The sequence below is a fragment of the Cydia fagiglandana genome, chromosome 19 (assembly GCF_963556715.1).
Source record: "Cydia fagiglandana chromosome 19, ilCydFagi1.1, whole genome shotgun sequence".
In the NCBI taxonomy this organism is placed as follows: Eukaryota; Metazoa; Arthropoda; class Insecta; order Lepidoptera; family Tortricidae; genus Cydia; species Cydia fagiglandana.
This window is the reverse complement of record NC_085950.1, coordinates 14,950,580-14,963,195: the sequence shown is the minus strand read 5'-3', so window position 1 is coordinate 14,963,195 and position 12,616 is coordinate 14,950,580. Positions and strand designations below refer to the sequence as shown.

At 36.2% G+C, this 12,616-nt stretch overlaps 1 protein-coding gene across 1 annotated transcript in view; it reads right to left on the bottom strand.

The window, feature by feature from the left end:
* The window catches only part of LOC134674080 (uncharacterized), a 69,556-nt gene extending 59,762 nt beyond the window's left edge, over positions 1-9,794 (bottom strand). Inside the window, exon 1 of the mRNA XM_063532136.1 lies at positions 9,580-9,794. The gene's annotated coding sequence lies outside the window, so the exon portion shown is untranslated. The remainder of the gene's footprint in view (positions 1-9,579) is intronic.
* Between the last annotated feature and the right edge of the window lie 2,822 nt (positions 9,795-12,616).

The following is a 12,616-nucleotide window of genomic DNA, read 5'->3' as shown; positions in this document are numbered from 1 at the left end:
GAGTTTCCGACACATTTCTGAAGTTTCGATTGTCAAAATATGAAATTATCACGAACTCAACAACGACGTGGAGGAAAATAATTATAAAACCAGTGCGCGTACTTACTTAAGTATTACAAACCATGTTCTTCCAACAATTATAATGAGTTTTACGAAAGGTTAAGCAGGTTTTGCTTCAGAGAAAAAAATATGTGACGTTCCACAGAAAAACGTACCTTATGGCGGCCGGCGCTTATGTCGCATAGCGCCGCAATAATATTGGAGCGGCGTTAATGGTAGCGTAGCGCCAACCGCCGTAAGGTACCTTTAGCCATGGGTCGTCACATATAATCGAGTTACGTCTATATTCGCCGCCCACGCAAAATATAGGTAAACTGCCGTCACTTTATAGAGGAAACGGGGATAAACAGAACCTTTGTAATTTTATTACGTCCCTGAATATCAATCTTTTTAATCGTAAAACCAATAATATGTATTAAAAATAAAAAACAATCACTTGAAAATCCTTCCTTATTAAAAAAACTCATCAGGCATTAACACACCTTCTTTTAACTAGTGTATTGTATATTTTTTACCCCTTTTTCATGACAAATGTAAGAAGTAAGGATGATTGCAATTCAATTTACAGTATTATCTACAATGAATGCGTGTTGTAGCGTATGAGTATTCAGTTATAGGACTTAATTAATTTACCTTACGTCGCTCTCAAAACCACGACAAAACCTTAAGATCTCCAATACATATGTCATCCATCACGTTCGATCAAGCACACTAGTGACAACTCGATCCCTAAATCTTGAGCTCTGACGTCACGGCACACATGTACGACCAGTGTCCTAAGCCTATGGATACGAGTCCGAAAATATCGCAGGATCGATACAGAACAATAAATCCAGGCGTCGCGTTGCGGGACAATCGTTAGCGAGGCAATTGTAATACGAGCCGGGTCTCTACTGGAATACGTCTTGGATATCATCGGATCACGCGAATTGAAATTATATCTACTTGAATAAGTCCTTATCATTTCTCATGCTCTGAATGATGGTTATTGTTGTTCTAAAAAGTGTGCAGAAAGTGACACGCTTCTGCACTAGAGTATTTTACTTTCCAAGTACGATTTCATTCCTTTTTTTACGATAAGCAATAGTAATTTGGTTTTAAATGGATTTGTGAAAAATGGAAAAATTTACGCTTCTGGCAGAACTTGAACCCGCAACCTCCGCTATCTGTGCGTGCGTGGTAAATTTGGAATATCGATCGCAGACGTATCTGCATGTTTACAAAATTGATTTAGGTAGCCTATTTTACTTTCCTCGTATTCGAAATGAAAAGTAGTGTAAGTAATGAACTCTGGTGAAAAGCACTCAATTCTGCCGAGATAGTTAAGCGCTCGAACGCAGTGAGATCCGCATCCATTTCAGTATGGTTGTATACATATGTGTTCCACCCTATCATTAACATAAATCAGCTGATGCACCATTTGATTCATTCTTTGTTTATTATATAAAAAAAGCATATGAAATAGGGTTACAGTTTTTAAACTATTTTAAATTTCACATTAGTCAAATTAACACTAATTCAATTGAAGTAACTCTTGCTGTAAGACGACCGGTCTGGCCTGCCTATGAAGCCGATGGTCCCGGGTTCGAATCCTGGTAAGGGCATTTATTTGTATTATGATACAGATATTTGTTCCTGAGTCATGGTTGTGTTCTATGTATTTAAGTATTTATATATTATATATATCGTTGTTTGAGTACCCACAACACAAGCCTTCTTGAGCTTACCGTAGGACTTAGTCAATTTGTGTAAAAATGTCCTATAATATTTATTTATCTTCTCAAACTTACAAAGTAATCTCTCCTTTGGGTGACCTTCACAAATAATTTCCATTATCTTGAGTTTAACAGTTGAACACAGTACATGTCAAAACATTTTAATTACATTGTTGTCAAGTGATTAAGAGTGACATTCCATTTCCAACTGCAGCTGCAATACTGTTCATTTTACTATGGAAACGCGTCGCTGTCATTGTCAATTGCCATAGAAAATGAACAGTATTGCAGCTGCAGTTGGAAATGGAATGTCACTTTAAGCCAGTAACATCACAACTCATGAAATGTAGACTTGGAGTAATGAATTAAGTTTTAGTGTTTAAATTTCGGACAGGCAAAACGTGGCAGCTTATAAAACACTTGAGATATTGAAGTAATCCACTTACTTTATAACAATATTTTGTTTAATGACTGTTGTTAGTCTCCACAAGTTACTTCTTTAAAGTGTTATCTGCTTTATTTGTACAAATTCTCCCGTGAGTTGCTTCATAATTCATAATATGTCGTTCTAGGTATTGCAGCACCAGCGTTCACAATAATTCGCATTTTCTATCTGGATTAAACGAAATGATTCGATGGTACTTATAAATTACTGATTATTTTACGTGGTTTTCATTATTAACTACCTACCTATAAGTGAAAATAATCTTAAGCGTAAATTCGCAATCCTAAGTTACAGTTTCACAACAATGTTCCTTTTAGGTTACTTCCTTCGACGAAAAAAGAAAATAGAAATGATGCATATTTTATATTCTCTCACTCACAAAATACAAAACCGAGCAGCGATGGGGTAAAACATACTGAAATTTTAATAACTCTCGGCATATATGGAAGGAATAAAATCCTCTTACATAATTATTATGTTATGGCAAAATCCATACACGTGGCGTGCACCATGCACCGGTTACTGAATGAGTGAGAGCCGAGCAATAAAGAGAGCCAGGGGAGTTATTCTGACCGAACATTCATTGCCTATATAACACTAATCAATGTGAGTATCAGTGCGTCGTGATCGCACATGTGTGGCTACTTTCTAAGGTGAATGAACATACCGTAAACTCAGGTAACTATAGTCCTTAAGTTAGTGCAAGTATACATATTTAATTACACAAACGGGTCTACCGCGATATAATTTCATTGTTTTCATTGTTGGTCTTTCCGTGACCACAGCTGGTGCAACTCAGCTGAAACGTCAGAATTAAAGGTAAAAACAATGAAATTATATCGCGGTAGACCCGTTTGTGTAATTAAATATGTGTACAAAACGCGAGAGTATGCTCCAGTTTTTAACATTGATTCTTAACGAGCCCTTATGATTTGTATTTGTTCCATAGTTGTATGTTACGGACTAAAGGTGCCTGATTTTAGTTACGGTACCAATAAGTTTTCAATATCATATTAATGCAATGAGATGCGCAGTCAAAAATGGCCTATCAAGCTTATGTTAGACAAATATAAAGGTAACAAAACTTCTGTGAGGAACACACAAACACAACTCGATACATATTGAAAATAAGTGAGTGACCCCATTTTAATATATTCGAAAATAAAGGTATACCAGTCACAAGTAATAGCGTACCTACGCTGCTGAGTTTAACCTTTCATTTAATGATTAACGACGTAAAATATCCATATTGGCAGTTATGTACGTACGTATGAGTAAAAATATCATCATTTAATAACCCATTATCGCTCCGGCAAACTTAACGCGGCCGACCAAAGGGACATAATCTGGCAAATAGAGTCAGTCGAAAATGGACCTAGAACCATTTCATTAAGGTGTATTTTAATCTGACATAGGATACTACATTGTATACAAGGTAGTAAAGCATAAAGTGTCTCTCTGCGGGAGGTTACCTATGAAACAGAGGCCAATTATAAGCTAGTTTGATCCTATGGCGAGCAATTTTATGACTGACGTCAATGTGTTGTTCATGAGGCGCCATATAAAAACAGAATGAAGCCTAGATACATTCGTTCGTTCGATTCGTTCAAATGAGCAATATTCATGGAACTCGAGATTCCTAGGTGTTTAGGTATTTCAACAAAGTTTCCTACTTAGTAAAATAAATTTTTATAAAGGTTCGTATTTTCAATTTCGTAGATGCCTGATACGTTCAATAACTTCCCGATTCTGAGACACTGCTTCTAGAGCTTTTCAGTAGTATTGTTCTATGCTGTCAAATGGTGACAAAACATTTTCTGTTAACTAGTAGATATTTTGACAGATAGTGCGTGTATATTTTACAGGTGAATTTGCGAGTAAATATGAATCGGTGAAGAAATGGCAACGGATGATATGTTATTCTCCTAGGTCTCATGAGGTTTTTTGCATGCTTATTACATTTGCTTTTTTTAGAGCTATATGTTATAAAAGTTTCAATTAAGAACCCGCAGCCTAAAATAACGCTATTCTAAACAAATGCGCGAATCAGTAGCTATTTTCCCACTTTCTTAAAAAAGAAAAACGTATGTTCTTGCAAATCTAATCACATTTACGTCATTTTGATCGTTCGTCTATTACGAGGCATTTTAACGCGTTTGTCGGTATCGTGTAAACAAATACACTAGCTAAATTTACAGACGCGCACAGTTTTATGCCATTTGGATTAAAGCTTGATTCCAAATAATTCAGGTGCAATAGTTAACTGGGAAATCTGTTGCTCTAAAATTACATTCTCCATCTTTCAAGCTCGTATCTCAGAATGTACAAACTAGAAAAGAGTTTTAAGGTGTAGAATTTAAGGTCGAGTTTCAAAAGCAATACTTATATATTAAGATTAAGGGTTAATAAAGTTAGAATGCGTTTAAATGGTTCATTCAGATGACTATTAATATCATCGGGCTATATTTAAAGTTATTAACTTCGGTTTATTGTTCGGCGATATTTACTCTGCCTGGAGTCGGCGATGAGTACACAGATTCTCAGGATTATGTTGATTGTATTATATGATACGTCATAATGGACGTCACAAATAATCCCAAAGCTATATACATAAGTAAACATGATTAATAGTACCTACACATTATAGGAAGACGTTGTTTTGGTAGTTTAAAGTTAAGCTGTTAATGGGTAACAGGTCTCTGGAGAGGTAGTTAATCTCTTTCCGGTCCTTTAATGGAAAGGTAGAGGTACCCACGGCAATAATAGACATTTAAACGAGCAATTCTTGTACATATATACATAGGGATATATATTTCAGGGATCTCGAAAACGGCTTTAACGATTTCGATGAAATTTGCTATATGGGGGGTTTTCGGGGGCAAACATAGATAGATAGGTCTTATCTGTAGGAAAATGCGCATTTTTGAGTTTTTATATATTTCTGAGCTCGGACTCCCAGTTACATTTAAAAGACGTGAAAACTAGACTAGAATCCCCCCAACGACCGGTAAAGTGTTGCCCTATCTATTCCTGCTATATCAAAGAATTTCACACGGCAGATGCCAGTGCACGGGGTTTGAAATTGGAATAATTTTAATACTAAGGACGTCGGCACCTAAAAGCTTTAATTTTCCCTGAAAGCGGACCACGGTGAAATTCATGCAAATTCTCTGTTCGCATTCTTTTTGCACTCTTTCGGTCGAATAGTTAAAATGAAACAATCTTATACATATTTTGCCGAAAGGAATAACTTTTCATAAATCATGACATATTTATGCTTGTGTTATCATATACATTCTTAGAAGAATTCGTATAGCTCTATGATATAAACTGAAATAAATGTAAGTAATGTAATCTAAGAAAAAGTAACCAAGGCCTCCAGTGACTTGTGAACAAATTTTTGGGCTCGGCTCACATTAACTGGCGTGCACATGCAAAGTTTATTTCCTGTAACTTTTCTATGATAAGTCAAACTAAATTAAAAAGAGTAGGTAATTATGAAAGGTATTAATTAGGTACTAAAAGCTTTGTCAAAAGATGGATTCCATATAACGCCTACAACTCGGGGAACTGGACTTGGTCCTGTCAACCTGACGTCAGAATGGCTGACTACAGTGACTACTTTATTTTCAATATTTCTCGATTTTTACCTACCGAATAGTTCTAAAACTTGGAGTATGACTCGTTATATTAACTATCATGGTCTTGTCACCCTGACGCTCACAAATTATCGGATATCCGATACCAGGAAAAACCTGGTTTATAGAATACTTAGTAATAAAAATAAACAGTAATATTATCCACGAAGGCGCACCCTGTCTTAATTAACACTTTACTTACACAATACTAATTACGTATCGCCAGGTGTGGACGGTATTGTCATTTCGAGACCAAAATGAAAATGACGGATTTTCCGATTAGTTAAATTACTCCACATTCATCATTCAATTGTTAACTGTATACTCGTGCAATAAACAAAAAGTAACAACTGTTTCCTGAAAACTTTAATTATGTTTTGAACACGAAATGTAAACGAAATGTTTTTATCAAGCGCATGCATGTAGTTTTAGATAGGTATTTTATTATTTTGAGCGGGAATGATTACAAATTTTATCATTATAGTAGTCAATTAATATAGATCTTAAGTAGACCAAAGCAATAAAACACACTTAAATAAAATCACAGCAATTCTAAAGCTTTTTATTAATTCGTGTGCAAAATATCAACCTCAAAACGCATACTCGTATTCATCAAAGCAATGGATGATAACGGCATTATCTTATCGAACGTTGACAGAATCATATCACCTGCGTGAATCACTCGCCTGTGCCACCATAATGAGGTGTCAAAGTTAACAAATATTGTGGGGTGCCTTACGAAATCATTTGATACTCGTTGACAACATCGTTACTTTCGGCTTATCTCGGGAATGTCTTTTTTTTCGCAATTTATTCATGTCTCTCGCCTATACGTGTCAGAAAATGATATAAGAATCTTAGAAATCATATTATGTATTGAATGACATTCAAAACGCATATATGGTCGCTTCATCTATGTGTCTAGCCAAGGTGCCAATCGTTTGAGCTACGACAACGAAACACTATCTCTTTCTCTATCGCACTAATATGTAAGAGTGATAGAAAGACAGAGCGTTTCGTTATCGCAGCGCAAACGGTTGGCATCTTGGCTAGGCCCCCTGCCCACTTTCTCCGTCCTATATTTTTCTGTTCTGTATAATTTTCTCTTCTATGGTTGTGCTTACGAATAATTTATTTCTATTCTATATCATTTAATATTATCCGGGAGGGGATCCTATCTCTTTGCATAATAATTGATTGTCATAATGTAATGTTACGCATAAATCTCTTATCGTATTTTTTTTTTCAGCTGAAACAGAAAGTATTTTCGAAAATATTTTGCATAGGTTGTGTAGAATAGGGTAGGTTAGGTTAGGTTTGTGTTATAATTTTTCAGAAATGTTAATATTTCCAGCACAATAACAATTATGCGAAATGAGTTTTATGCGTAACATTACATTAGGACAATCAATTATTATGCGACCCAATATGGACCCATCTGAAAAACATATAAAAACTCAAAAATGCGCGTTTTCCCAGAGATAGGACCTAGCTAGATCGTTCTTCGCCTCCCAAAACCCCCATAGGCATAGCAAATTTAATCGAAATCGTTAGAGCCGTTTCCGATATCCATAATATGTATAAATAAACAAGAATTGGTCGTTTAAAGGTATTAAATAGATAAATAGATATTCATATGTAAGCGTCACGATGTAATACGCTACTTCCTCTTTTAATATAAAATGCCAAAGTAAGTCCAATCCTATCGACCCATTACGTGTTCTGAATTTTAATTACAAGATCAACCGAAAATTTAAACTCCTTTTTCAATCTGACCAAAGTCTGAACTAGACTAGAAGGAATGAGTCTCTTTGGTATCTAGTGAGTAGTGAGACTAAACGCTTGACATAAAAGAGATGATAATACTTGTTGAATTTCATAATAAAATCTAGTCAAATAGATAAAAAATGAGCATCACATTAAGTTGGAGAAAAAAAATATGCGAATCATTACAAAATATGAGATCACAAACATTAAAAATTAAATTTTATTTTATAACATACAAAATGAAAAAGTTGAAGAACCATTTGATTCTTTACATTTTGTAAAAAAATAGATTATATTATATGGCAATTGGCAACTATACACATAAACGCAATACTAGATTTCCAGACTTCAAGATGGCTTCAACTTGATTGTGACATCACGATCAACTGATCAACTGATACCATTAATAGAAACATGTCATCTAGCCTATTTCAGAGTTATTATTGCAAGGTTTTATTAAACTTTTCCTGTTAGTGTGTATAAATCTTGGAAGCTAAATAACAACCACTTCCTGACCTTCGAGATGGCTCAAAATTTACGTATAAAAGACCGATGCAATATTATGATATGATGAAATGAAATGAAAAGAATTTATTTGACACAACGATCTTAAAATTAACAGATATTAAATATCTAAGACATGGTTTTATAACTTGCTGTCTCAAAGAGGATACCACTCATCATGTGTCGGAGCACATAGTGCAATGACGCTGATTTTCAGTGGTTCCTTAAACTTAATCCTTAAATTTAGAAATAAAAACATTAAGAACAATAAAAACACACAATGCGGAGCAAGTAGTCTTAAAAATAATATCCAGCATAAAACAAAACTTGAATTATTCTAATGACAACCAACTGATGTGATGATGGAGACCGAAAGTGGCTATTTAACTCTGTGATAAATTGATAATGCAATAGGTTACATTGAGCTTAAGCACTTTAGAAACTTCTCAAATAGTTAGGCAATCACTTTAATTTTTAGGGTTCCGTACCCAAAGGGTAAAACGGGACCCTATTACTAAGACTTCGCTGTCCGTCCGTCCGTCCGTCACCGGGCTGTATCTCACGAACCGTGATAGACAGTTGAAATTTTCACAGATGATGTATTTCTGTTGCCGCTATAACAACAAATACTAAAAATAAAATAAAGATTTGAATGGGGCTCCCATACATCAAACGTGATTTTTGACCAAAGTTAAGCAACGTCGGGAGTGGTCAGTACTTGGATGGGTGACCGTTTCTTTTTTTGCTTTTTATTTGTTTTTTTTTTGGTACGGAACCCTTCGTGCGCGAGTCCGACTCGCACTTGCCCGGTTTTTTATAATTATGTATTTGTGAAACGTGTATGTGAAAATTAAATAGATCTAATTAGGTGAAGCTGGAAATCAAGAAGAGTAGGTAATTTATAAAATTTGGTATTTATGAAGGCAAGCAATGCATTTATAGATGCAAGAATATATTTTAATGTATGTGCTTCATTTACATTAGCTAGCTTAGTAAATATTGCATCATTTTGTAGCAATTAAGAAGAACACATATTCTTTAATACTGGGTATATATAAATATTACAACTTGGGTTGGTATTGCCGCCAAAGTGTACCTACTTATAAACCTACCCAATTCAGCTTACATTAATATAACATACTGAAGAATATTAAATGTATTAAAACCGCGAAAATATTGTAAACAAATCAAATGTACAAATGTACATCCCTAATATTTCAAACCATCGGCGAAAACCTATTAAGGATAAATCCAGCGTTGGAGTATTAAAAATCGATATTACTTTAACAGGATAATTTTTCATCAATACTAAAGAAATTATCCGGTAATTTTGGTCGTTATCCTTGATATTTATATTGGAAATCTCAAGATTGGCCCATCTTAAGCAACAAGCGGGGCAGCAACAGGTTACAATACACGCGTTCGACAATATTGAATTAAAGCATCTTACCGAGATTAAAAATCCGAGATTTACACGTCACTAGAAGGGTCGCGGGCCGATTTAGTTCGGTATGGGGGGTTTACAAGGGTGATACTTGTTAGAGCAAGCGCGACGCGTCCACCCCGGGCGGCGCTCGGGGGGAGACTGCCACCGGGGACGGTTTACGGGAATTATGAGGATCCTTGGACATTATTCTGATGCTTGGCGAGCATAGAGTCTCATGTCAGCCAGTAAAACAGTAAACCTAGTAGTCTAGCAGTCCTTTTAATGATAAGATCGCCTTTGTGACATATATCTTTTTGTACTTTTCAGTCTCAATCATTGTGTAGTTTATCAATATTTTTTGTTTTCACGATTCATGAACTCGATTTTTCAGCAAAACGTGATGATCTGCGTGAAATGTTTTGTCTACCGCACTGCAATGCGGTGCCCGTTATAATTAATAGTTAAGTTAGAATAGTTTTTTGTTGCATAAAGTTGAGAAAAACTTATATTGATCGGAGACGGAGATACAAATGTTTCCATAAGAATATAAAATTGCTTTAACCAGTTTTATTTACGACTGCTTTCAAGATTTTTTATTTGGAAATTTAAGAGCGCTCTTACAAGAAAAGTCGAAATAATGCAAAATTGATGATACTAGTCGACGAAATTCAGGACTTTGTGCTCATTATTAGAAACAATTAGTACTTGTTCCAGTAAAAGCGTCTTCTTATCTTTTTAAATATCGTTGTAAATATTAGAAAAAGGACTTATTAAATTAGTAATGAATTTTTTTCTGATGGTCGTTTCCGAAAAACCGCGTGAAGCACTGAACGGCAAGCTCTTATTTGGAAATATTGAGAAGTTTACTCTGCTAAACCTGGCTATTTTGTATTACTAATACCCTGTACTTTAGGTATATCAAACGATATTTTTCCTACATACCTTTGAGAAAGAGAAAATCAAAGTAAAACGAACTCAATTTTCTCTCCGAAACAAGTGTCAATTTCTACGAAAATCTACTTAATATCGAAGTCATTTTCATACTCAAGCAATCTGCAACGTTTGCTTATACTGTTGGTATACATTAGTGTTTATGAAATTCTACTATAATTTTTTGGCAATTTTTTGAAAACTACTCTATATTACCGATGACGCGCGCTCGCCAGCTCAGTGCCGCGGCAGAGCTTGTACAGGCAGGACGTGTGTCGGTCGGGTCCGCACATTTTCAACGGCGACGACGAGGTTTTTTATCATTGTGTGCGGCGGGCGCCGTGTAAAACGCTATACTGTGTGCGTGTAAACCGCAACGAGAGACTTTGATCCTAGCACTGTTTTTATAGTATTATAATTTATAATGGTACAGTTTAATAAACTACCGGACAGGATTAAAAATATTTGAAACGACCTGACATTCTATATGTATTTATTTGACTCAAGATAGTACTCAGGGTCTGATGATGGAGCTGGAAGGTGGTCACCGGTACCAATCAACCATGCAACTAAACCACTTCGTGTTTAGGCTCGTTTTATTCGTCTCAACAAGATCTTTGACACAAGATAGTACTCAGGGTCTGATGATGGAGCCGGAAGGTGGTCACCGGTACCAATCAACCATGCAACTAAACCACTTCGTGTTTAGGCTCATTTTATTTGTCTTAACAAGATCTTTGACACAAGATAGTACTCAGGGTCTGATGATGGAGCCGGAATGTGGTCACCGGTACTAATCAACCATGCAACTAAACCATTTCGTGTTTGGGCTCATTTGATTCGTTTCAACAAGATCTTTGACACAAGATAGTACTCAGGGTCTGATGATGGAGCCGGAAGGTGGTCACCGGTACCAATCAACCATGCAACTAAACCACTTCGTGTTTGGGCTCGTTTGATTCGTCTTAACAAGATCTTTGACACAAGATAGTACTCAGGGTCTGATGATGGAGCCGGAAGGTGGTCACCGGTACCAATCAACCATGCAACTAAACCACTTCGTGTTTAGGCTCGTTTTATTCGTCTCAACAAGATCTTTGACACAAGATAGTACTCAGGGTCTGATGATGGAGCCGGAAGGTGGTCACTGGTACCAATCAACCATGCAACTAAACCACTTCGTGTTTAGGCTCGTTTTATTCGTCTCAACAAGATATTTGACACAAGATAGTACTCAGGGTCTGATGATGGAGCCGGAAGGTGGTCACGGGTACCAATCAACCGTGCAACGAAACCACTTCGTGTTTAGGCTCGTTTTATTCGTCTCAACGAGATCTTTGACACAAGATAGTACTCAGGGTCTGATGATGGAGCCGGAAGGTGGTCACCGGTACCAATTAACCATGCAACTAAACCACTTCGTGTTTAGGCTCGTTTTATTCGTCTCAACAAGATCTTTGACACTGAAGATACACAAGGTTTGATTATGGAGCTGAAAGGTGGCCACGGGTACCAGTCTATCATGTAACTGAACCCCTTCGTGTTTAGGCACGTTTTATTCATCTCAACAAGATCTTTGACATAAGATAGCACTCAGGATCTGATGATGGAGCTCGAAGGTGGCGACGGGTACCTGTCTATCATGCAGTGTTGGCATCAATCTGAACTAAATCAATCCGGATTGATCAATCGAATTGACGCGTCAATCCTAATTGATCAATCCGAATTGATCAATTCGAATTGATTTAATTCTGATTGACGCGTTAATCCGATTGAATCAATTAGAATTAACGCATCAATCCTCAATTCGGATTAAATCAATTCTCAATCTAGATTAACCTAGGGTCCCTTTCCCTTCCCTAAGATTAGTTTTCAAAGGTGTCCTTTTTAGGGACTTACTTACTGGACTTAAAGTCGATATCTGAGGTTCCCAGAGGTTCGAAAACATGTTCCTGATGTCAGTATTGACTGATGTCCCTTTTAGGGACATTTTTCGAAATTGACCAATTACGTTCATATTCGTAATCGATGTCGACCGTAGGTCCCGAAAAATGTTTCTGACGTCAGTATTGAAGGATGTCCCTTCCATTTCGGGACATTTTTTTAAATTGATCGTTGGCACTTTAAAACG